The following is a 24,807-nucleotide window of genomic DNA, read 5'->3' as shown; positions in this document are numbered from 1 at the left end:
TACAAGACCACCTGGGAAGGGAAGAGGTTTCAGGCTAAAGAAGGACAATATGAATATTGAATCTTCATTATGAAGGGAGGGTAGCAAAAAATAGATGTTGCACTTTGGGATATTATATAGGAGCTTCAAGAAATACCTTGTTCCTTGATGAAACAAAGTAAGGTGGAAATAAAAAGCTGAAATCAATATTTTGGTATCCAAAAGAGGCCTACTAAGCTCAAATGAATTACATGTAGTCAATAAAGCTTTACAAACAGCTTAGAGAGAAAAGGGTGCATTACGTGGTTTCTTTTGAGAAATTTTGTAGATTATGCACACTGACTTCTTTTGTTCCAACATTTTACACTGCACACATATATAGAGACTTAAGTATTAGGGTCATTTTAAAAACTGAAATGAACTTATCAAAGTGCATGGTTTCTATTACTGAATATTCTCACCCTCACGAATCGAGATCAAAATTATATTTTATGTAAAGGAATGTACTTTTTATAGAAAATTAAAATCAGATATATCCCAATAAATAAATTAAGATAAATAAATTCAAATTCACAGGAATTACTTTGAAAATACACCAGCCAAAGGGATGCCTTACATAGTATTTCTTTACTTTCATGGTTTTTGTTTGTTTGTTTTTTAAACAAAATTCACATTTTATTTAGATTGAAATAAACTACACAAAATTGATTTTCTTCACCAAAAATAACAGCAATATTTTCCATATTTTTCTAGATAAACCTCAACACTTATTTTTGTAGGTTTTCCAGGTTTTTCTTATAAATCAACATGAGGCAGTAGATAAGAGTCATGGAAAAAGACATACAAAAAACAGACAAATCAGTTGTCAGTATCCATGGCCTCCGATTCTGCCTTCACCATGAAACAGAAGTGTTCAACATATACCTGCTAAAAAGCTTAGGAAGATGTAGGCTCCACAAAGGAATGTAAACAGCAACAACGAGATGTGGGAAAAAAAACAGGCTCTTCCATTCAAACTTTGACTTTTGTTTGTTCCTTTAAGTTCATTTGAGAAAGGCAAAATCTACACTGAAGTCCTTGTTTGGAGAGCTCACAAGCTTTTCTCTGGTAATTTCTTGTAACTGTCCAGTATAGATTTTTAACATACTTAAAACTCCTATTAGTCAAAGGTCAGTTGTGGGCTTCCCTGTAACATTTTATAAAATGTATTCCTTCCTCCCATACCTCTTCAAAATATATTTCTTCAAAGAATTCATAACACCCAACGAGTAGAGATCCACAGTGATAATAAATGTTATGTCTAAAATGACTTAACTAAAACAATTCCAGAGTGCTGCTAGCAGAGATCACACAGAAGGAAACATGGCACTTTCAGTGTTCTCTTCTAGAAGAACAGATAGGTCTTCAAAGCATTCGAGTTCAAACAGGGGCCATTTAAACAGGTAGATTATCAACGGCTAATGTACTCAGTGGAGTCCTATAGGCAAAGATATTTAGTGATTAAGTGGCCTACATACACCTTATGGCTTTTCTTCCAAATATCAAATATGAGAAAGCCAATTTTTTTTTTTTTTTTTTTTTTTTTTAGACAGTCTTGCTCTGTCACCCAGGCTGGAGTGCAGTGGCGCGATCTTGGCTCACTGCAAGCTCCGCCTCCCGGGTTCAGGCCATTCTCCTGCCTCAGCCTCCTGAGTAGCCAGAATTACAGGGGCATGCCGCCACCACGCCCAGCTAATTTTTGTGGTATTTTTAGTAGAGACGGGGTTTCACCATGTCAGCAAGGATGATCTCGATCTCCTGACCTCGTGATCTGCCCGCCTCGGCCTCCCAAAGTGCTGGGATTACAGGCGTGAGTCACCGCATCCCGCCAGGAAAGCCTATTTTTAAAAGTCTCTTACGTATTTTCCACAGTTTCTGAATTATCTGTGGGAAGCTCTAACTTACTTGTATAGAGTTTAACGTATGTGTCCACCATTAAATCCAGGTCATTTTTTATATCAAAATTTATGTTAAGCAAAGCCAAGTTACTCGACCTTTGGTCTGTCAAAGTGTTCCACAAATAGGCCTTAAGACTCTTTCATCCGTTTTCATACTGCTCATTCTCAACCTTCATCACAGGACCTTCAGCAATGCATACACATTAGGAAAAAACTTAATGTCAGGCATGTGGAAGGCTTCATAGATGGTGGATGGAAGCTGTATATTTTTCCTCCTGTGTTTCCATTTGATTCTCCAACAATGAAGCTCGGCTGAGACCATGTTGGGATTGGGTAAGTCACTACTATACAGGTCAGCATGGTGTTCCTCCAACGTATTGACTTTGAGTTGTCCCATGACTGAGGGTACCAGAGATAAGCATTTAAGAGCTTTGAGGTGCTGTTCTGAGAATATGTCTTTAAGTTCCTGAATAATGTGCTCCACTGTTGGGACACTTAGGATTTCTTTATAGTAACTCTCAGAGGTTAGCTGAGATTCCAAGTTACCCTGGTGAGCTCTGCGGAATTTCCCAGGAAGTTTCATTTGAATATCAAGTTTGGTTGCCAAATTTGTGGCTTCCTCAAACCGAAATTCATGATAAACTTCAATATTTTCCATCACTTCGTTGAGTGAATGCAGTACTGCAGTCAAGCCACCGGCTGCAAAGAAGACATCAGAGGTTTGCGCCTGGAGGTTTTTCCCAAAGGCTCTTGTAAAAGATAGGACACTTTTAAGAACAACAATAGCAACAATGAAATCAAAATCTGTTACTGCACTGCAGAGTACAAATGCTTGGCCAGCTATACAGTTATTGCATTAATATTTGTGTCACTATTTCTACCATCTAAACATAAAACAAGTGCTTGCAGGAGTTCCACTAAAATTTCAAAAGCATTAGGCCTGCCTGTCCACTGAGAATGGCAGATTTCCTTCAGTTCTTTACCCCTTTCTTTACTATTCTGAAAAAAAAACAACAACCAGAAATTACATTGTCAACTTCTAAAAGCAGTTGTGGTGATCCATGGAAAAAAGAACACACTTCCTCAATTGTTCCTAATGCAACAGATACTCCCATAACAGGTACTGATTTTGCCAACCACATATTTAAGGCACAGGAAGAGTAGATTGTGTAGGTAGCTTGGGGATATTTCTTTAAAAGTCTGGAAGCAACACTTTTCATTTTGGAAGAAAATCCACTAGACACAATGTAAGCCTGGTCACGACAATACTCCATATTTAATCCCCACTTCTCAATTATCATAGTGTGAAATTTCACAGCCATAATTTCTGCTTCCGCTTCATAAGGCAGGAAGCCTACAAATTCCTCTCATAGGTTATGAGATTCATCAACAATCCTCACCAACACAGGTAGGTGCTCTTCCCCTGATGTCCACTACGTCGTCAATGATAATGGAAAAGAAGTGTGAGTCTCTCACTTCCCTGAGAGTTTCTTCTCGAATACAGCTCTCACAGATCTCTAGAACTGCCTCTGCTGTGTTTTTGAACAAAACAACGTTTTAACTGCTGTTGCCTCAAACCGTTTTCTCAGAACCTCTTCACCAGAATTTATCCGGCACTCCAGCAGTGCTTGAAAGTTATCTGGATTAGAGACCTTCTGGGATTTCATCAGCCTCATGTCCATCCAGAGGTATGTTTTGCCTTCCCATCAGAATCAAGATTTCAAATAGAGATTTTAGGTATTCCTTGTTTTCCTTCTCTTCAAGGGTTAGAGGCAAAATGTCCTCATCTTGCCCTTCACCCTCTTCTTCACTGGGGTTGTGAGCATTGCTATTGTTGGTTTCTTTCTGGTTTTGTTCCTGCTCAGAAGTTTCATCAATTTTTTTTTTCTGTTTCAGTGTCCTGATTTCGTCTTCACTCAGTTTTTTATTTGTTTTCTGTGTCTACTATGTGGGTTGTTCAAATGACTGGTAAGATCAAATATTGTTGATATCGCATTATCTCGAAGAACTGTCCTATAAGGACTAGTTCTACAAATCATAGAGGTCGCAAAATGTTTGGCACATAATCGATAACGTTTATTTAGCTGATCATGTGTTTTACCTTCTAAATCTGCTCTCCTACAATTCTCTACCCACTTCTGGCATCTGGCCGGGTACCGCGGGAACCTGAAGAAGGCCACGTCGGACTGTGTGCTCTTCCGCATGCGGTTGAGGGCAGCGGAGAAGTTCGGCACCGTAGCCCGCCCGCCGGCCGGCCCAGCCCTGCCATCCCCGCCTCCTCAGGGGAGTACGCCCGCGCATCCGTGCCGGAGAGGGGAGCCAGGCTGGCCGGCGGGCCGGCTCATCAGGGCCGATGCGCGGGGGAGGGGCGGGCAGGCGAGAAGCCTACTTTCATGGTTTTGTATAAATAAGTGCTATTGTAACTTTCCCTGTCCTTTGAGATGATGCTAAGAATAATACACAAAGATTGTTCGTATACAAAATAGAAATGTTGCTTCAACGCAGACCAGATATTGTCATCTCTCAACATCATCTTTTCTTGATTCTTCCAGAAGAAAACAGAAGTTTTCACAGACACACTGAGCTTGTGCCATGTAAACTTGTAAACATTGAAAATACCTAGATTCCCATTTCCTTGAATAAATACAAGATAAGGAGCAGCAGGCTCAGTCATCTATTTTAGAGTGGTTCACCATGATTGTGGATCAGATCTCACCGCATCAAAATATTTATTGATTATTCTTATTTGTGCTTTTTCTCATCGAATGTAAGCTATAGTGAATGTAGGAGTAGAGAGCCCAAACCACATCTGTCAGTAAGATCAGCCATGATTCTGCAATTTTTGTTGCAAAGTACCACATGTGAATTTACTTAAATCCTCTCTCTCTTACTATGTCTCTATTTTGATTTCATACAGTTGTCAGGGTTTTGTTTTTTCCAGAGTAGCTCCTAAATGAAGCATATTGAGGATATCTGTTTGCGATCTCCCCTTCCCCTCTTTCTCCCTGTTTTTCTCTCTCTCTTTGTTTTAAATACGGGAACACCTATAAGGATATACCCACCTCTGTGGGATTGGTTTATCACACTGGAATATAGAAAAAAAATTCTTCCAGCTTGTTGTTTCATTAAAGCTGCTAGGATGGTTCATTTTAAGAGGCTATCTTTAAAAAATTGGGGAAAAGGTTAAAATATGAGTTAAAATTGGATTACTTAAGAGCCAGAATATTTCTGGAAGGACCATTAGTCAACTAAGAATGGGGAAGAGGTAAAATAAAATGAAGAGTGACAATATCTACTGGATTTCACAAAAAGAGAATCATCCATGATGTTAGTGGACCCATTAGTGTGAAACGAGTAGATCATACACCAGGAAGCAAGGCAGGTTGATACAATGAACACAGACACGTGTTTCAGAAACTGAGTTACGGAGAGAGCATGAGCTCTGGGAGACATATGGTTGAAGAACTTTTTAAAGATAAAAGTGTCTTGAGAATATTTAAAAGCCAATGGAATAGAGAAGGAGCAGTTGAAGTTTCAGGAATGAAACAGGAGTAAAGATAGTATTCTGTAAAGTGGTAGATGGATTGGTCTTGGGCAAAAAGAGAGACATCCAGTCAGTAAAAGGATGGTTTATTTCATGTAACATAATGACCTCCAGTTCTGTCCATGTTGTTGCAGATGACTGAATCTCATTCTTTTTTATGGCTGAATAGTACTCCATTGTGTATAAGTGCAATATTTTCTTTAACCATTCATCTGTTGATGGACACAAGTTGCTTCCAAATCTTGGCCATTGTGAATAGCAATGCAATATGCATAAGAGTGCAGATATCACTTAAGTAGAGGATATATTTTTAACACAGATATTTGGAAGAAATACTTAATTCTTAATACTCTTCATTATTCCCCAATATTATAATATGAAAGGAATAAAGAGCAAACACCACCACACACGTAGAACTTCAAAGAATACTACACACAGAAAAAGTAATGGTTGCTAAATATTACTACGTGACAAGCAATCACCTAAGATTCTTTGGAGAGAAGTTCCTTCTAAGGGAATTTGCAGGATGCATCTCCAGTGATAGAGAACAAAGGGGAATCTTTGGATAGATTGGTTGGAACATTCAGATGGCATCTCATTCTCTAGCTGGATGCTTTCTAAGCTACATAAACTATTTGGATCATCCAAGGCTATTTCAAGAATGAAGCATGATAGTCTTTGAGAGAACCTAATAAATCCATGGAGTTTGGAGAGCAGAGGGTCTAGGTGTGTGGCTCTCATGTGGAGCAGTCTGAGGGTGGCATATGATTGCAGTTGCCTTTGGTTGCTAAGTGAATAGAGAGGAAAGGGAAGGAGTGGGAATGGCCAGCTTGCATTTCCAGAGTTTTGCAGGACTAGTCTGCATGAGTTCTGGGGGACCAAATGAATGTCATTGAAATAAGCCTGACTCTATTTGGAGAGAGTTGTCTGCCTAACACCTGCCTAAGAGAGTTGTCTCATGGGAAACGGGGGACCAGGAGAGAAAGGTTGTGTAGGGTCTACCTCCAAGACAGAGGCCTGAAAACCTGAAGGTTGCCCTGCAAAGTAAGGTAGAGAGAGTATCACCTATGACAGAGAATGATAATGTAGAACTCCCCAAAGCCTTTAGATGGCGTATCTCAGAGGTAGTCCAAAAAGAGCCTGCATCAAAGAAAGAGCAATATTTGGGCATCTGCCCTACAGAAGGCCCCAGCAGCCAGATAACAACAGGAGCTTCCGTCAAACAGCAGTCGTTTTCCTCCTATTGACCTCCAAAATTACTTTCTGATCAGCTGTCTTTGAATTCAGCCTGTTTAACCAACTGCTTTCCTCTTAATTTGCAGTAGTTTCTTGACTGGTCTCCTTATCCCCAGTCTAGCAGCTCTTTTTTTTTTTTTTTTTTTTGAGACTGAGTCTCGCTCTGTCACCCAGGCTGGAGTGCAGTGATGCGATCTCGGCTCACTGCAAGCTCCGCCTCCTGGGTTCACACCATTCTCCTGCCTCAGCCTCCCCAGTAGCTGGGACTACAGGCACCCACCACCACGCCCAGCTAATTTTTTTTGTATTTTTGGTAGAGATGGGGTTTCACTATGTTAGCCAGGATGGTCTCGATCTCCTGACCTTGTAATCCGTCCGCCTCAGCCTCCCAAAGTGCTGGGATTACAGGCATGAGCCATCGCACCCGGCCTCTAGCAGCTCTTTATGCAACATTTTCAATGCTGTCAATATTTTTTTAGAAAATATTGCCTCCAGGTCAGACACTATGACTCACATCTGTAATCCCAGCATTTTGAGAGGCCAAGGTGGGCAGGAGTTGAACCCAGGAGTTCAAGACCAGCCTGGGCAACATGGTAAAAATGCATCTGTACAAAAAGACAAAGAAAATTAGTCAGGTCTGCAGTCTCAGCTACGCGGGAGGCTGAGGTGGGAGAATTCCTGAGCCCAGGAAGTCGAGGCTGCAGTGAGCCATGATCACACCACTGCACTTCAGCCTGGGGGACGAAAAGTGAGACCCCATCTCAGAAACAAAAACAAATAAACAAACAAAAACCCAGAAAAGAAAATATTGCTTACTTGCTCAGATAACTGGCCCCTCCCAATTAAGACTTAACTCTTCAGTATTCATATATGGGATTCAATAATCATTTCCTTTTATTCACTTTCCAACAAAAAAGCATTTTGAATAGTATTAGGAGCCACTTTGAAGGGGAACATTTTAAAGGATCTTTAGGAATACATTTTGTTCCCCCAGAGTTCTGTGACCATGCAATTTTATTTCCCCAAACCGGCCATGGGTGTCACAACTCTCTGTCTATGTCAGTCTCTCAATCTAAAGTGTTTCCATACCCCCAATCAAAATCCAACCCACCCTTCAAAGCTCAGCTCAAATATCACCTCTTCTTAAAATTGTTATCTGATTCCCACAGTTGGAATCAGTTAGTCCTTAGCCTGCATTCCCTTGACCTTTTCTGTATTCTTTTGGTTTTGATCTTATTTCATTCTGTTTTATATTATAGTTATGCAGCATGGGCATCAGGCAAAGCCCAAAATGTACATCCACTGTAAACTTCCAACATATCAAGGAATAAAAGAAAAGAACTTGGAAGATTCTAGTTGCATGCAAACTAAACAGCCCACTTGAAAGAAGTTTCTGAGACCCTTGAACAAATAACAGGGTCAAACAAACCTCCCACTCTGTAGGGAGTGAGGTCTTGAGATGGACCTGAGTGAGCAGTGTGGAAGAACTAGAACTGTACTGGGGCACTAGCAGAAGTATGTCAGGGATGAACTCAAGGAATCAAACAGTAGTTAAAATTACCAGCACCCAACAATGGGTTTGGAAGCCTCAGGTGAAGAATTTTTAAAAACTGAGCCTAATAAAGTGTTTTTATCTCTAGAAAATTGCAAGGGATACTATTTGGGAGCTGGTTAGGAGTTACTTCACTGGAGAGAAGGCTATTTCTTACCTAAGCTGAAGATGAAAGTGATGGAAAAGAGAAAGTATCGACAAGTGTGATAATATGGGCATGAGACCAAAGAGAAGATGACAAATCCAAGTCATAGCAGTCAGCTTGTATGAGTGTGGTTAGGGACCGAACAATAAAGTGTGTGGGGTCAGTGTGTGTACAGGCAGAAGAAGTGGGACCAACAGGGCAGCTGTGACCATGATGTTGTGGTGTCAGCAGCAGGGCCCTCAGATGAATTAGAGAATTCAGAATTACAGAAACAACCACATGTGGCTACAGTGAGGACATTCCAAAAGTCACAAGAAGGATTCATAAACCACTCCACCAAGGCAAGGGGTTTGAATTTGAGTTTTAGCTACTGCTCACTCCTATATCACAACACAGAAGAAACTGTACATAAAAGTTTACAATTGTAGACAATTAATAAATATGAATTGAATAAATAATAAACATATTGTCATTTTCTGCTGGAAATTCTACGACCAGTTCTTGGAAAACAGCATATCCAGCAATTCTCATTTTCTCAGTATATCCTTAATTTTCCATATAGTGGCCATCTACATTTTTGCATGCTGAACATGCCTCTTTCTCCTTCCTCTAGTAAATGCAACTCCCTTCTTTTGGGAAACTGGTTCTTCCCTGCTCCAACTATTTGACACTGGTGAGGCTGCCAGTTGTAGACACACGAACAAGCCTCACAATCTCAACAGTATCCTGTTGTGTTAGCAGCAGAGATTGGTGTCGAGGACAGATATAAGACTGAGATGTGGTCAATCAGAATTATTCAATAGGAGTATTATATATGGAATAAGGTAGAGAGAAGCCCTGTCTTTGCTCAGAGTCATGAAATTGTCATGTTTACAACCTCGGAGCGGCTGCTACCCATCGTGTTCTCTATCATGTGGGGAAAGCCTGTTTGAAGGAGGGGAGAATGAAGGAGAGCAAGGACAATCTTAGGGGTGTGTGTGTGTGTGTGTGTGTGTGTGTGTGTGTGTGTGTGTGAGAGAGAGAGAGAGAGCACGAGAGGGAAAAGGGAGGGAGGAAGAAAGAGAGAAAGAAAGAAAATAGAAGTTTTATTAGGAAAGTAGTAACTTGAATATTTTTCTGTTTGTATTCTCTTTATTAACATTTTATGCTGTTTAAACAAAAATTTTTTTGAATAAAAAGAAAACACAAACGTATATAATAAAGCACATATCGGTAAGACACATGTGAAAGTTTATCATCATTTAGCTGATCCAGCCTCACCAGGCTTGCCTGTTTTAGACTGTTTATTTCCAGTCTATCACCATGTGTGACACTAATGAAGATTCTAGCTTCATAGCGCATATGCTAGAAGCTGCCTTGTTTTCTCTAACATGCTGGAGTCCCACTATAAATATTTAAAGCATGTCAAGCTCATTATCTACAAAAGAGATTATGGGCAAGAATAGAGCTTTAAAACTCTCTTAAAACATTAGAGTGGGATAACAGAGTCGTTATAAAACCATAAAGCCTTGTAAAATTCATGCTGACTTTTTTTATTTTAGATTTGGCATTTTTTATATCATTCTTTGTGTTTCTTATTTCTGACTAGATAGTCCTGCTTGATATTTCTAAAGCATTAGATCATCACACTGATTCTTAGAAATCAATAAAACTTAAAGCAGAGGAGGAAAAAAAGCCAAAAACCTTGGGATGAAAACTTGGCAAGGAAGAAAAGTAAATCAAAATTGTCTTGAACCATCAACAGGTTTAAAAGTTGAATTTTTCAAGGCAGCACGTTTTCTGTTTTCCAGCTCTATGCTGCAAGTATTGGAAACAGAAACAGTGGCATTGTTATATACTTTTCACTGCCAGCCTTTTGCTGCCACCACAAAGCACCCCAGCCTCTGTCCTTATTGCTAGTGGGCAAGAACCTTGCATGGAAAATAACAAGCAGAATCCCTGGTTCTGTTTTTAAGTGATAAGGACACACCTTTAGACTTCTACAAAGAAACTTCTCCATCCAAACTTTCCCTAATTAATTTGTCTAATAATATTATCAGGTAAGATTTGCTTTCATCATTTTTTTCACAGTTAAGACAGAGCTGCAAACATAAAGATTGGATGTAAGAAAGTGAAACGTTTTTGGAAAATTCATGCAATTCCCATAATTTCTCTCCAATTTGTAACATTTACGTCGACATTGTCCACAATTACCCTAAAATCATGTAAACGATAGACTCTCTCTAATTTCATTACATAATTTCACGCCTCCCAACTTCATAGTTTTAAAATAATTGGGACTGCAACAAAACACTGAATTCAGTTTGATTTTTCTTTATCCTTTTTCAAACAAACAATTTTTTTCTCTTTGAAGTTTTCTACCCTTCATTTCATCAGGATGGTCCATGGGATTTTTTTTTCTTACGTGAAGGCAGGTCTAGTCTGTCTGTAATTTGAGAAGCCCTGAAGAGACGCCTTGCCCACAATACTTTTTTTCCTCTCCCAAGACTACTTTGTATTAAATCCCACATCTCTAGAAAGCTTCAGTTATACTTCAGGGAAACAAATACCTGGGAGGAAGAAGAGAAGTTGGAGAGGGCCAGTCACTTCCCTGGGAAGGGAAAGCCCAAAAAGAGACAAGCAACAAGCAAAGGAAACACTGAAAAGCTTTGGTGTCAAAAATGAGTTGAGAGTTTTATTCAGATTTCGGTGATGCAGCACATGTGAATGCACTACCACAAAGCTTTGCATGACAAGCTCTACTACAAATGTTTCTGTCTTTCCTCCCTCCTTCCCGGTTCTCCACATAACAGAGAACGAGACTGATGTAGGATGCCACCGAAGACCCCCCAAAACACACACATGTCCACATTTCCAACACTAATTTGGATGTAAGCTAACTCGGTACTATGCTTGCAGCAGACTTGTTCTAGACAATACATGTCTAATGAAATAAGTTTGGAAAGACTAAAAGTTCCCGCTATATCTCTCAGCTAAAATTACATACAGATGCTGCTCAGTGCTTGTATTAACTTGTAACTGTGAACAAATTATAAGGTTTTAAGATCACAGAAAAGTTTTTGAAGTTGAAAATAACCACCATTACAGACAAAATAACCTGTCACTTCTTTTCGAGTTCAAGGAAATAAAATGTTGGTAAGAAAACAAAACATTCTGGCTTTGGGCCAGAGCATAACATTACATTCTCTCACGTGCTTCTAAAGTGCTGAGTGTCAGCAAGTGGCTGTTTGTTTAAATCCATGTATCTTAAAAATATTTAAGACCTTTTTAATTGACAATATGGAGTGTCTGATATATATGTGATTATGTATTAACTTTGTTCTAAAGGCAATAGTATCCAAACCTTTATTTCAACTGAATCAAACTTATATTAATTGCAAAACTCATCTGCAAACCAAGAAAAGAAAAATATTTGATATCCACAATAAAGTGACAGCTGTGTGCATTTTAATTCCGCAATGTGTTTATTTTCCTGTATTTTGTCATTTGAAAAAAACAATACACAGAGTTTAGAATGTATATATAACTTAAAATTTCTGTCTCCAGATACTTTATCTTGTAAACATAAGATGTAAGTTCAGAAAACCTACCTTGCATTATTATTATAATAATGTAAGTTCAGAGAAAATGAGGTCTGATAATAATCTTGAGTATCAGTTTAATCATAAAGAATAAATAACTGATATGAAATTAAACGAGAAGTTGCTTTCACCAACACTCTACCCAGAAAATACGCATTATAGCTCTCAAAGGGGAGAAAACCAGTTCTCTTGAGATTTCCCATCTGCAGCTGTATTCTACAGAGACTGAAAAACCATTGAAATGAATTGCCCCAAAGTTCAACTCAAGGTTTTACTTTGAAGGGCACACTGAGGGTAAATTTTTGAACCTAATTATTATGCCACTTCAGATACACTCCTTCAGCTGATAGGTGGAACACAGCCATCTATACATAGGTTCAGCATCTCAAACATGTACCCTTCTGACCCTTCTCTTTTCCTCTTCCTCGATGCCAAGCTACGCTGGCTTTTATTTTCTTCATTCCATCTTTCCTGTTCTCAAGGAGGAAAAACTAATGCGAAAGAGACTGAACCATGTTACCAAGTCCTTGGGCATGTAGAAAAGCAGATAGAATTTATCAAATATAGATTCTAAACCCTATGTATTTTTTTGAATAATGAAAATCAAGAAAATGATTTGTAACATTCACTAGCAATATTGGGTCCATTACGATATGTCAAACATGCCAGAAAGTTTAAAGTCTGAGACTACCTTCTGAAGAGCGGAATTGATGCATCATACCATTTAGCATAGGAACTACAGTTTAGTTTTGCCTTTGCATTAACAGGTATTAATGCTTTGGGGTATTTTGGAATTGTATTAATTGATTTAAAGGTCACGAGTTTCAGATCACACTCTGCCCTCAAAACTCTGTGTAATCTTGAGTAACCCCCACGTAAGTTGCTTGTAAGTTACAAGTTACTCAACGTGTTTCCTTATCTATAGAGTAAGGAAGTTGAGCCAAATCCATTTCTAACCCGTGAGTCAAAAACCCTTTCAGAGTCATGGGGTTACTGAAAGGGATAAGGTAAATCAAATGCACAACTGAATAAATGCTACTATCACACAGGTATGTAGAATACTAGTGTCATCAAATGTGTGCACATGCTATCGCTATTAGTAAAATATAAGTTCACTTAAAAGTCTTACTGAATTTAGAACAGCATTTTGTTACTTTCATTTCCATTAACCATTCAATACTAAAATTACATAAGAGATCTGAAAAAATGGCATTAAAGAGAACCCCCATAGGCTGCTTTACAGAACAGCTATAGAAACTTTGAAATAGAGCAGCAAATGGGTATCTTTTTGTCCTGTAGGCTGTTTTCCACCCAACTAGCCAGTGAAGGCCTTTATGGAGTATTGGAGCTATGGATTCTAACCGAGAATGCTTCAGACTCCAACTTAAGCTAGGAACACCGGATATCTTCAAACATGTGTATTTCTCTTTCTCAGAGTTACCTATGAAAATAGTCATGCCTATAACCATTGCAACATTTTTCTTTGAACAGAAAGTTTAAGCTACAATATTCAATGTTAGAAAATAGTTCTGAGACTTGACATAAGAAGTTTGTGGTAATTCTTCTAGAATAAAAGCTAAAATTGAGGAGATAATACAATTCTATAGAATTTTAACCAGGGAGACAAGAAAAACTATCTTCTGTATCCATTTTGATTCTTTAGGCATGATAGGTTTTCTTTTTAATTCTCTTTTTTCTATTGTCTTATGTTAAAAAGTATCTTTCTAAAATCAGAAGTAGAATAAAGTCCTTACTGGGGACACCAATTGATCAATTATCAAGACAATTATAACAAATTTTTCTTTCTTTGCATGATACTTCCACTGTCTATACATCCTCACAATCCCTTCAATGGAGTTTTCTCAGTGTCCCACCACCCGCAAATCTCAAGAGCTCCCAGATTCCTCTCATCAGCTTAGAGAATGCTGATGCTCACCTTCCATCCACGCTGATTTCTTCTAGTTCGAGTTCATGTTGTCCCAGTAGAAAAACCCAGTCCTCGTCCCCATCCGTGACTGATTCTAGGTCACTGCCTACTCAAATTCATCCTATCCTACCATCAGAGTTATTTTTCTAGAACAGTTTACTTCTATTAACAGTTTACTTCTATTAACAGCTGCACTCAGATTTTGTTTAAATCTTCAACTACTCCCCATTAGCTTAAAGAGAAGGTACACCCTACTTAACATAGCCTACAAAATTTCACAACCTAGTTGTGCACCTAATTCTTTAGCCTCACCTCCAGCCAACTTAGTCTTAGTGTATTATTTGAATACACCATGTTTTTTTTGCAAGTCTTTTTCTTTCCTTCTGCTACTTACTATGTCTAGATTATTTTCTCCCCAAAGCCTCCCCACTCCTGTATCCCTTTTATTTAGTCTTCAAGATCCAGATATTTTCTTCCTATATTTAGCTTTCTCTTACTCCCTTCTCCAAAGCAGAATTAATTGAATCTCACATGTAACACTAACTGAACATCTGCTATGTCTAATAGCACATTAGATACTGGGGGTACAAATATAACAAGACTAGTTCTTACCATCCAAGAACCTTCAGACTAATAAAGGAGACAGTCCTGTATAAAAATAAAGGCAATTGAGTTATGTTAGCTTTATGACAGAACCCAGTACAATTGACCACAAAGAAGGAGGTGGTCTGTTCTACCAGAAAAAGAGGGAAGGGAACAAGAAAGGCATTAAAGAGGAAATAATAATTGAGCTAATCTTGAAAGATCAACAGATATACAATCAGTAAATAAATAATCATCAAAAGAAGGGGGAAAGTAGAACCAGAAATACCATTTGATCCAGTAATCCCATTACTGAGTATATACCCAAAGGATTATAAATCATTCTACTATAAAGACACATGCACACGTGTTTATTGTGGCACTGTTCACAATAGCAAAGACTTGGAACCAACCCAAATGCCCATCAATGATAGACTGGATAAAGAAAATGTGGCACATATACACCATGGAATATTATGCAACCATAAAAATGATGAGTTCATGTCCTTTGCAGGGACATGGATGAAGCTGGAAACCATCATTCTCAGCAAACTAACATAGGAACAGAAAACTAAACACCACATGTTCTCACCCATAAGTGGGAGTTGAACAATGAGAACATATGGACACAGGGAGGGGATCATCACACGCTGGGGCCTGTTGGGGGGTGGGGAGTTAGGGGAGGGATAGCATTAGGAGAAATACCTAATGTAAATGACGGCTTGATGGGTGCAGCAAACCACCATGGCATGTGTATACCTATGTAACAAACCTGCACGTTCTGCACATGTATCCCAGAACTTAAACTATAATAATCAAAATAAAATAAAATAAAATAAAGAGGGAAAGTCTATTCAGTCGTTCAATTATTCATTCATCCAACATTTATTGAGTGACCATGATATTCCAGGCACTGCACCAGGTGCTGAAAACACAAAGATAAATAAATTATATTCTTTGTCCAATAAAAGACAAACAATTATATAATTATATTACAATGGATACATTAGACAGCTCCCAGTAATAAGGAATCTGACACCAATTTCATTTTTGATGTTTGACTATTGACAGCTTTCATGCCCTACCCTATGCCTTTCCCTTTTGTCCCACATAAGGGGAAGATAAAAAGAAAGCCTTGGGGCTCCATTCGTTGGTGCTGGTGGAGAAGTGCACACCATTCAAACCCAGTTCCTCTGGGAACACTCACTACAGCCCCACCCTCTCAGCACAATAGAAACCAAAGCCACTGGCTTCCCTTTTCACTCAAGACATTCCAGACCAGCTTTTATGCCTGCCCAGCTTTTTTTTAGAAAGTCTCATTATGTGAGCAATAAATCTTTTCCTACCGCTTGGATGGAGGGATGGAAGCATCTTCAGTCTCACAGTCTCATCATCCTAACCAATTACGGATGAGTGTTTATTGCCCTCCACAAAGCAACCACAAAACATACCCCTGCCTCCTGGTATTCATGCCCTTGTATAATTCTCCCCACTTGAATGTGGGCTGAGCCTAGTAACTAGCTTCAAACAAATAAAATACAGCAAAAGTAATGGGATGTCTTTTCCAAATTAAATGTCAAAAAGACTCTTGGTTTCTCTCTTGCTCAACTTCTGTTGCTCTCTTGCTTTCTCTGATGGAAACCAGTTACCTATGAACAGGTCCACATCATCAGTAACTGAGGGAGGCCTGTGGTCAATAGCCAGGGAGGAACAGAAGCCCTCAGTCCATCAGCCCATGTACAGCTGAATTCTGCCAATGACAATGTCAGTGAGCTTTGAAGTGGATCTTTCTCCAGTTGAGCATGTATATGAGACCGTTGTTCCAACCAACACCTTAAATCGTAGCCTTTCAAGAGACCCTGGATAGAGGACCCAGTTAAGCCATGCCTGGATTTCTGACCCACAGAAACTGTGTTACAATAAGTGTTTGTTGTTTTAAGTCACTAGATTTTGGGGGAGTTCGTTAAACATCAATAGATAATTAATACAATGGAGTAGTGCAGTAGTGGTGAAAATATACAAATATATTGACACTTTGGGGTGATGGTTAGGGAAGGAAGGGTGGCTAACCCAGTTTGGACAGCAAGGGTAAAATATGGAGACCAAGAAACCTGGTGAATCAATGAAATGTAGGTGCTTACAATAATTCAATATGGCTGGACTAGGAAAAAGGAGGAGAGTTTGTGGAGTGCTGAGTCTGGAGATACATATTGAAGCAGGATATGAGAGCGCCTTGTAAGACCATGCGAAGTAAGCAGTTATTAAAGAATTCCAAACAACACAACGACATGATTATATCTGTGTAACCTGAGCCTGAGCTGTTTTTTGCCTCAGATTCGGACGTGTCCAGACAGGTATTGAGGGCAGGTGGCCCAGGCCCTCAGTAATCTGTTTGCCTGAGTAGTCAAGAAACTTCTTGGGAAATAGTCCATCCATAAGAAGTAAGAGTTCCAAGAACTCTTGGAGTAAGTGACAAAAGACCAGTGAGTCTAAGCTTAGGAATGCAATGTCTGTTCCTGATTGTTCTCCTTCCTAGTCCCCAGGGACTGATGCCTCAGCCCCAAGGAGAAGGAATCGCAATGTTGCAATGACAAGCAAAGAAACACCTGTTCCACAAGATGCCCATGAGAACCTCAGATCCCAAGACAATATCATCAAATCAGCGTTAAACATCGGACACCAACATTGACATCAGTGCCATGGTAAGAACTCCAGCAGAAGGCGTTATTCTCTCTTTTCTTTGAAAGGACAAGACAGAAGAAACGGTGGACAACAAGACTATTTCAGAGCACACATTAAATGTCACCAGCCACCCAGGCTTCTGTATTTGGATAAAAATTTGAGGGATCTAGAGCTTCCCACAGAGGGAGGGAGATTTGGGAAACAGAGAGAGAGACAGAAACTATTTTTTATTAGTAGGCTATTTTGTAGTACAGTTTAGATTTACAGAAAAATCGAACAGATAGTAAAGAGTTTCCACATGCCCACCCCCTGTGGTTTCCCCTGTTATTAACATCTTATATTCATATGCTAGATTTATTACAACTAATAAACCAATATTGATACATCAGTATTAACTGATGTTCATAGTTTAGTCATATTTTCTTAGGATCCCATTTCCTTAAGATTCCATCCAGGATACCACATGACAGCTGGTTGTCATATCTCCTTAGGCCCCTCTTAGTGGTAATGTTTTCTCGGACTTTCTTTGTTTTTGATGACTTTGATAGTTGTGAGGAGTACTGGCAAGATATATTGCAGAACCCTCCTCTCTTTAAATTTACCTGATGTCTTCCCCATGATGGGTTTGGGGTTATAAGTTTTGGGAGGGGAAGTACTATTTTGATATTGATGTTGTGTCCCCTTATTACCTCCACACTGCTTTGACCTGAGAAATATAGTGTATTTCATTTGTATTTTGAAAGGATCACGATTGTAGCAAAAATATGAAGGGCCAAGAAACTAAGCAATATGACCAACTTGAAAACTATTGCAACAATTCAGACATAAAGAGGATACGGGCTGAGGCAACGGTGGTGTAAAAAGAATGGATGAGGTAGATAAAATATACGTTAAGAACGCAGAAATCACAGAATTCTACAAACAATTGTATTGGTTGTAGATACATGAATGGGGAAATCTGTAAAAGTGGCTGAGAAGAAATGGTTGAAAATGTGAAAGAAGAACCAGAAAGAGCAGTGTGCCAGAGCTGAAGGAAAAGAAAGTCTCAGGAATGCTGTAGTAATTCAAACAAATGAGGACCAAGCAACCTTTGGACTTGGAAATTAATATGATTATTAGTGAGCATTATTGGGAAGGTCTGGAAAGTGAATTCGATGTAAGGAAATAGAAATAGTGTGCATTAATATTTCTAAGCATTCAAATTATAAAGGAAAGGAGAATGATGAGGGTCATAGCTAGAGATATATAGAATTGAGGACTTTTAATGATACAAAAGACAGGAGCAAATAAAGAAAGATTGAAAATACGGCAAAATGAAAAACTGGTCTTAGAGCAGATGAAAATGTGAAATCATTAATGATAATAATAGTTACGCCCACTGAATATCTATATAACTGTTTCAGGTCCTGGGGCAGGGCTTTAATGCATAAATGACATTAACCTTAACACTCCAGGGAGGTAGGTGTGTGATTATTCCTATTTTATGGACAAAGAACTAAGACAGAAAGGACTGTGAGTCAAGATTTGAACCTAAGTAGCTTAACTCCACATGGTTATTCATTGCTATACATTGCTTCTCCAAAGCCTGTGTGGCAGCCTGAAACAGCAGAAGAGACATCTGTGAGATGAAGGAAAATTAATGAGTGTGGGTGGCACGTGGTGGTGGTTGCATAATAAATATTTGTAGGATGAATGGAAGAATAACAGAATATAGATAAAGATATGTAGCTATAGGGCCAGAAGTCAATAGAGGTCACAATTTATAGTGCTGATTACATCACCATTGATGAATGTGTACCATGTTATGCAAGAACAGTACAGCACTTTTTATTATGTTACAACTCTGTGTTTCACCTCTGTCTCCTCATTTATCTGAATCCCACTCCCTCAGCTATGAGATTGGTTGGGGCTAACCTATCTGGCCTGGTTCCTTAGGCCAGAACTGGAAAAGACCAGGAAATGTCAGAAGCAAGGAGAAAACAAAGCTCAATGAAAACATGAAATCCAATGAGCTGAAAATCAAAGATCCCCAAATAGGTGGAAGGAGCAGAAGCAGGTGTGGAATTCAAGAGTCTGAAGCCCAGAATTTGAAATCCTGGGAGTCAAGAGCCAGGAGAGGGCTGGAAAAAAATGATCTTAACAGATTTCACCTTCTGAGTTTTATTTTTATCTGTCAGTCACGGTGATGAATGGCCAAACTGGCTACTTTAAAAGGTTGCAAGGGGCCAGATACCTCCAGGTAGCAAACATCCTGGGGGAATGGGCTATGTCTTTTCTTTTTAAAACCTGTGATTATGTCCCTAGTATCTGACACAGTGCCTGGCATAGAGAATGTGTTAAAAAAAAAAAAAAAAAAAAAGACTGAATAGAATGGACTAATCATCTATGGGTTTGAGTTAAATATTTTGGGGGAGTGATTAATAACTATTTTGAGTTATAAGATATCTGAATTTGAACTTGATGATCTGAACTTGATAACACAAATTTAAGCTAAAACGTCACTTGAATTTGCATCTTACAGAACATCCCTGGCTTATCACTGGATGTTGTTGACACATGTAATCTATAATCCTACTTAAGGTGATAAATAATTACCTTTCAAAGGGAGCAATAAATAGAACCATGATTCATAAATTTATTAATCCTTCTTTCTAATGGCAGACAGCTGCAGTGTTCCAAAACATTTTTACCAAATATATAACCAACCCAGGTGCATCTATCTGGTCTTCAGGCTTTGCCAAGTTTACCAGTTAGGATTTGATCAGTGAAGTAGAAACACTGTAATTGCTATGGGATGAGGGATTTATTATGGAGATTAGGCCTTAGGAAATTGTGGGAACTGATAAAGAAGTCTAAGGAAACACATCGTCTCTGCCTCTGGTGATGGGCCTGAAGCCACTGCAAGACAATAGGACTGACAGTCTGGATGTGAACTGACGTTGTCTAAGGACAAACTAGAACCCACAACAATAAGGAACAGTCTCTCACTGTTTCTAATCCTGAGATGCAGGTGACACGCAGAAGGGATTCATTCACTTCTTCGTGGAGCTGCACATGTGCATGGCTCAGGACCCCAAGAAGCTGAAGGAAGACATGAGGGGAACAGGAGAAACTGCAGGCCAACTACAGCCCAGCACCAAGAAATTGGGCCAGTAGATCAGCAATGAAGTGCACAACCTTCAACCATGCCTAGCACCTTTGATGGACTTTCAAAGCATAGTTGCTACTGCTTTTCTTCTGCCTCCCAAATATCACACAAATTTCTGCTGAGGTCAGTTCTAATCTGGAACCATACAGTAAAGGGATTCTGGGAAATGTTGTTTCAATTTGGCTGAGTAGACACAATATAAAACCAGCATACTAAGTCATGTCTATGTGCTCTGCAAATTTGTGTTGGCCCCTCAATCAGGACCAATCTCACTCCAGGTGCTTTACAGACCACTTCCCTTTTTCTCCCAAGTATTTTGTCAGGTTGTTAACACACATCATCCTATTTCTACTCGAGTGTGGGCACAGCCAAGTCTCTGCTGAAATGTTTGATAGCCTGGAGTAATGGAAGTATGACATAGCTCTAGAAGTGGCTAAGGCCAATGGACCTCCTTTTACTTCCACCCACCAGAAGGAAACTCTAGACATCACTGACCCTTGAGCTCCCATATCAACCACCCATAGGACTAGAGAAAAGAGGCAGATTTCAAATTCCGAGCACCACACCCCAGTTTCCGTATCTGCCTCTGCCTGGTTTCCTTCCAAACCTTTCCTCCATGGGGAATGACAACTTGAAGAACGTACTTTCTTTCCTTCAGGGAGAAAATACTCTCCCGCACCTATCAAGTGTGGTTTGGCCCGCATGGCCCAGAAAAGGAAAAACAATGCTAATCCAGTAAATTTCCTAAATTAATCTTAAATAACACCCTTTGTGGGATGCCAAAGTGATGTTAAGTTAGTATGTGAAATGTGACCTGGCTCCTTTTTTAGCTTTTCCTGATATAAGATGAAGAAATCATGTCTGCATTTCTTTTCAGCTGTGATCTAGTCTTGTGACTAGCTAATAACAAAGTTTGAGCAAAGAAAACCCTTCCTTATGTACGCAAACGCATACCTTTCAAGAATACTAATGCTCTTGGGCATTTGGCAGCTTAAGACCAGAATCGATAAAAGAGAGGAGAGAATTCTGTCTCCAGCGTGGAATGGTCCTCCTAAAAATGTACAAAATATTTTTATTAAATAGAAGCTTTAACATCTCATATGAAACACTGCCTATAGAGTTCATGATTGCTTTATTGTTTTCTCCAAGAATAATGGTTCGATATTTGTCTTACATTTGTCTTATAACTAAAGGACTGCAAATATGTATTTGTATAACTAAAGGAATCTAGTGATTCCCGCAACCTCCACCACCAAATCAAAGTCTGTTCCAAGGTAAACTGACATCTCTACCTCTAGAAACAGAAAACTGTTGGCAACTCTTAAAGATTCTTCTCTAATTAAAAAAATTTAAAGACTCAACGAGCCATGCTATTGCCTACCTAATGCACCTTCCCACAGAGATTCTTTCACATCTCTGAGCCTCAGTTTGTGAAATGGGGACAATACCTTCCTTGAAGAGGTATTATAAGAAATAAATGAGATTTGGTATAATATTTTTATGGCACAAACAACATATTAAGTACTCATCTTAGTCTATTTAGGCAGCTATCAGAAAATGCCATAAAGTGAGTAGTTTATAAACAATCGAAATTTATTTCTCACAGTTCTGGAGGCTGGGAAGTCCTCAATCAAAGTACTGGCAGTTCGATGTCTGGTGAGGGTCCACTTTCTGGTTCAGAGATGGCTCCTTCTACTTGTGTCCTCACATGGTGGAAGGGAGAAGACAGGTCTCTGGCTTCTTTTACAAGGGCACTAATCCCATTCATGAGGGCTCTGCTCTCATGGTCTAACCACTTCCTAAAAGATCACAGGTCATAATACCATAACCATGAGGTTAGGATTTCCCTGTAGGAATTTGGGCAAGACACAAACATTCAAACCACAGCAGTGGTTTGAATCAATAGATAGAAGCTATTATTATTCTATATTACCTATAATATTCATTTCTGACATTTCTGACATGTATGTGTACAAACATATGGATGTATGTATGTATGAATACATTTCCTTATATATTATCTACTACATATACCAGAGAAAAATAATTCTTATTTCCATATTGCGCACATGTGTGAAAGAGAAAGAAACCCATCTGTATAAGGAGAAGGACATGGAGTGAAAGAGAGCAGTACTGGGTGAGGAAAAGTTTAGTGAAATAAAACAGAAACTCTCTCTCAGTTAACTGTAGTGAAATCTCACTTATTTTCCAGCTTAGACACACCACCAGATATGCTTGAAGAGTTTATTTGATGTCAAGTTTACTGAAATCAACTGCCCTTGATTTTTATTCTTACTTGCCATAGAAATAATTCTAAAACTTTTGAGGACAGTGAGTTATGACAAATTTCCAGCATTTCTCATAAGAAGAGGTGGTGTACTGTCTAATTTTTCACCTCATTTTTCACTTATGCTAAATCATAGCATGTGCTTTTTATACTTAAGTGTGCAAAGTTGGAACAATGTTACTTTTTTCTGTCATTTCTTATTCCTCAAATATTTTTCATTATCTTCCAAAATAAAGCTATTTATATTATATGGGGGGGAGGAATCTCTCCATTTATCATGCTTTTCTCACTTAGCAAATAATAAATAATTTGACTCATATTGCTAACGAATTCTCCCATGTGCCCAATACTCTCTGAAGAGTTATTGAGATTCTTCTGTGTACCATGCATTTTTCTAGACCCTGGAGAAGCAGGAAGAGGTATCAGTTTCTGACTCTAATAGATTATTAAGTTTACTACCAGGATATTCAATAACCATACAGTGTGACCAAAGATAAATACAAAATACTATGTGATGAGAAAGAAGGGAATAAACATTCTGTAGGGGACAAAGGGAAAGTTAAAAAATACTTTACCACTGAGGTAATATTTTAACTGGTTATTGGTAGATAAACAGGAGCGGCTTAGACAGAAATGATAGAAAAGGGTTTTCAGTACAGGAAATAGCCTAAGCCGTGGTGGGGAGAAATGAAAGACCATGAAGCTTCCTGGGTTAAGGAAAGTGATGCTTCAGGAAGGGAGTTTTTCAAGTCAGAGGGAAACAAACACAGCAGAGAAATTTAGAAAGGCAATCTAGGATGCAAGTGGAAGAATCTGGACTTTGTCCTATCAGCACAGAACCCTTCATAGATTTATTTTCAAAATATTGACTTAGCTCAAATATTCAAAAAGTGAAAATCAAATAAAATGGTATGGAATTGTTATTTTTCTGTGTATTTCTTCCTCAATTTTAACCTAGGCACTATAATATTTTACTAGGTTTCCATATATTTAAAAGGCCTGCTGATGGACTGTAAAACAAAGCCACAGAGTGAAGAAATTTTAAATAATGCAAGTCTGGGAATAAATTCAGAATAGAATGCAGCTTTCGGTTTTTGTTTTAAGGCTCTCTATCATTACATTGTGAGAAGATTTGGTGGAGGACCTAAAATATTGAGGAGTCTTTCTCTTCTAACTTACCTGTCAGTAGTGACTGCAAATTATTTGTAAGACAACGTTTTTAGTAATCCATTAACATATAAGAACAATATATTCCTTGGTGGGGAGGAAGGAATATGTATAAGAAAGGTGGAATAACAAACTAGGGATTTTAAAGATGCCTGAGACTGATCTATCAGCTGTGATGCAATGTCTTTGAAAAAATAACAAGTAATTCCAAGCAATATTAAAACAATCCCAGAAGCTGACACTCTCCCTCTGAAAAGAAGCTAAAACATTGATAGAAAGAATGCAAAACTGAAATAGACTGATTTTCAGAGTGTCACCAAACCAGGGAAGAAGGCGTGGTGGCTCACGCCTGTAATCCCAGCACTTTGGGAGGCTGAGGCGAGTGGATCATGAGGTCAGGAGATCGAGACCATCCTGGCTAACACAGTGAAGCCCTGTCTCTACTAAAAGTACAAAAAATTAGCTGGGTGTGGTGGCGGGTGCCTGTAGTCCCAGCTACTCGGGAGGCTGAGGCAGGAGAATGGTGTGAACCCGGGAGGTGGAGGTTGCAGTGAGCCGAGATCGATCCACTGCACTCCAGCCTGGGCAACAGAGCAAGACTCCGTCTCAAAAAAAAAAAAAATCACTACCATTCATAATTGACTTGCATGTGAAAGCAAAGTAGGCCAGGAATTAAGAGGCCATCCTTTAGTCCCAGCTGTATGTATTGTTAATATCCCAAGTCACTTTACTGCAAACTATATTACCTTCTTCAGACTTCCTTTTCCCAATTTACGGTAGAATGTCTGAAAGGAAGATTTAAGTCTTCTGGGTCCCAGATGCTGAGATCCTGAGAAGTACATTCATTCATTAATTCATGTACTCATTTATTTATCCATTCAACTAACATTTACCGGGTATCACAACTGCGCAGGTTCTGGGATACAGTTCCTGGGGATACAGCAGTGGAAAAGACCATCAGAAATCCCTGCTTTCTGAAATTTATACATTCATGATGGGAAGTAAACAATAAGCCAATAAGTAAATTGGGTAATGTCAGA

The 24,807-nt window shown here is 38.9% G+C and overlaps 1 pseudogene; it reads right to left on the bottom strand.

Moving 5' to 3' along the window:
• Nucleotides 1-862: 862 nt before the first annotated feature.
• The window catches only part of LOC101141093 (52 kDa repressor of the inhibitor of the protein kinase-like), a 67,050-nt pseudogene continuing 43,105 nt past the window's right edge, over nt 863-24,807 (bottom strand).

The sequence above is a fragment of the Gorilla gorilla genome, chromosome 10, assembly GCF_029281585.2.
Source record: "Gorilla gorilla gorilla isolate KB3781 chromosome 10, NHGRI_mGorGor1-v2.1_pri, whole genome shotgun sequence".
In the NCBI taxonomy this organism is placed as follows: domain Eukaryota; kingdom Metazoa; phylum Chordata; class Mammalia; order Primates; family Hominidae; genus Gorilla; species Gorilla gorilla.
This window is presented reverse-complemented; position numbering and strand designations above follow the sequence as displayed.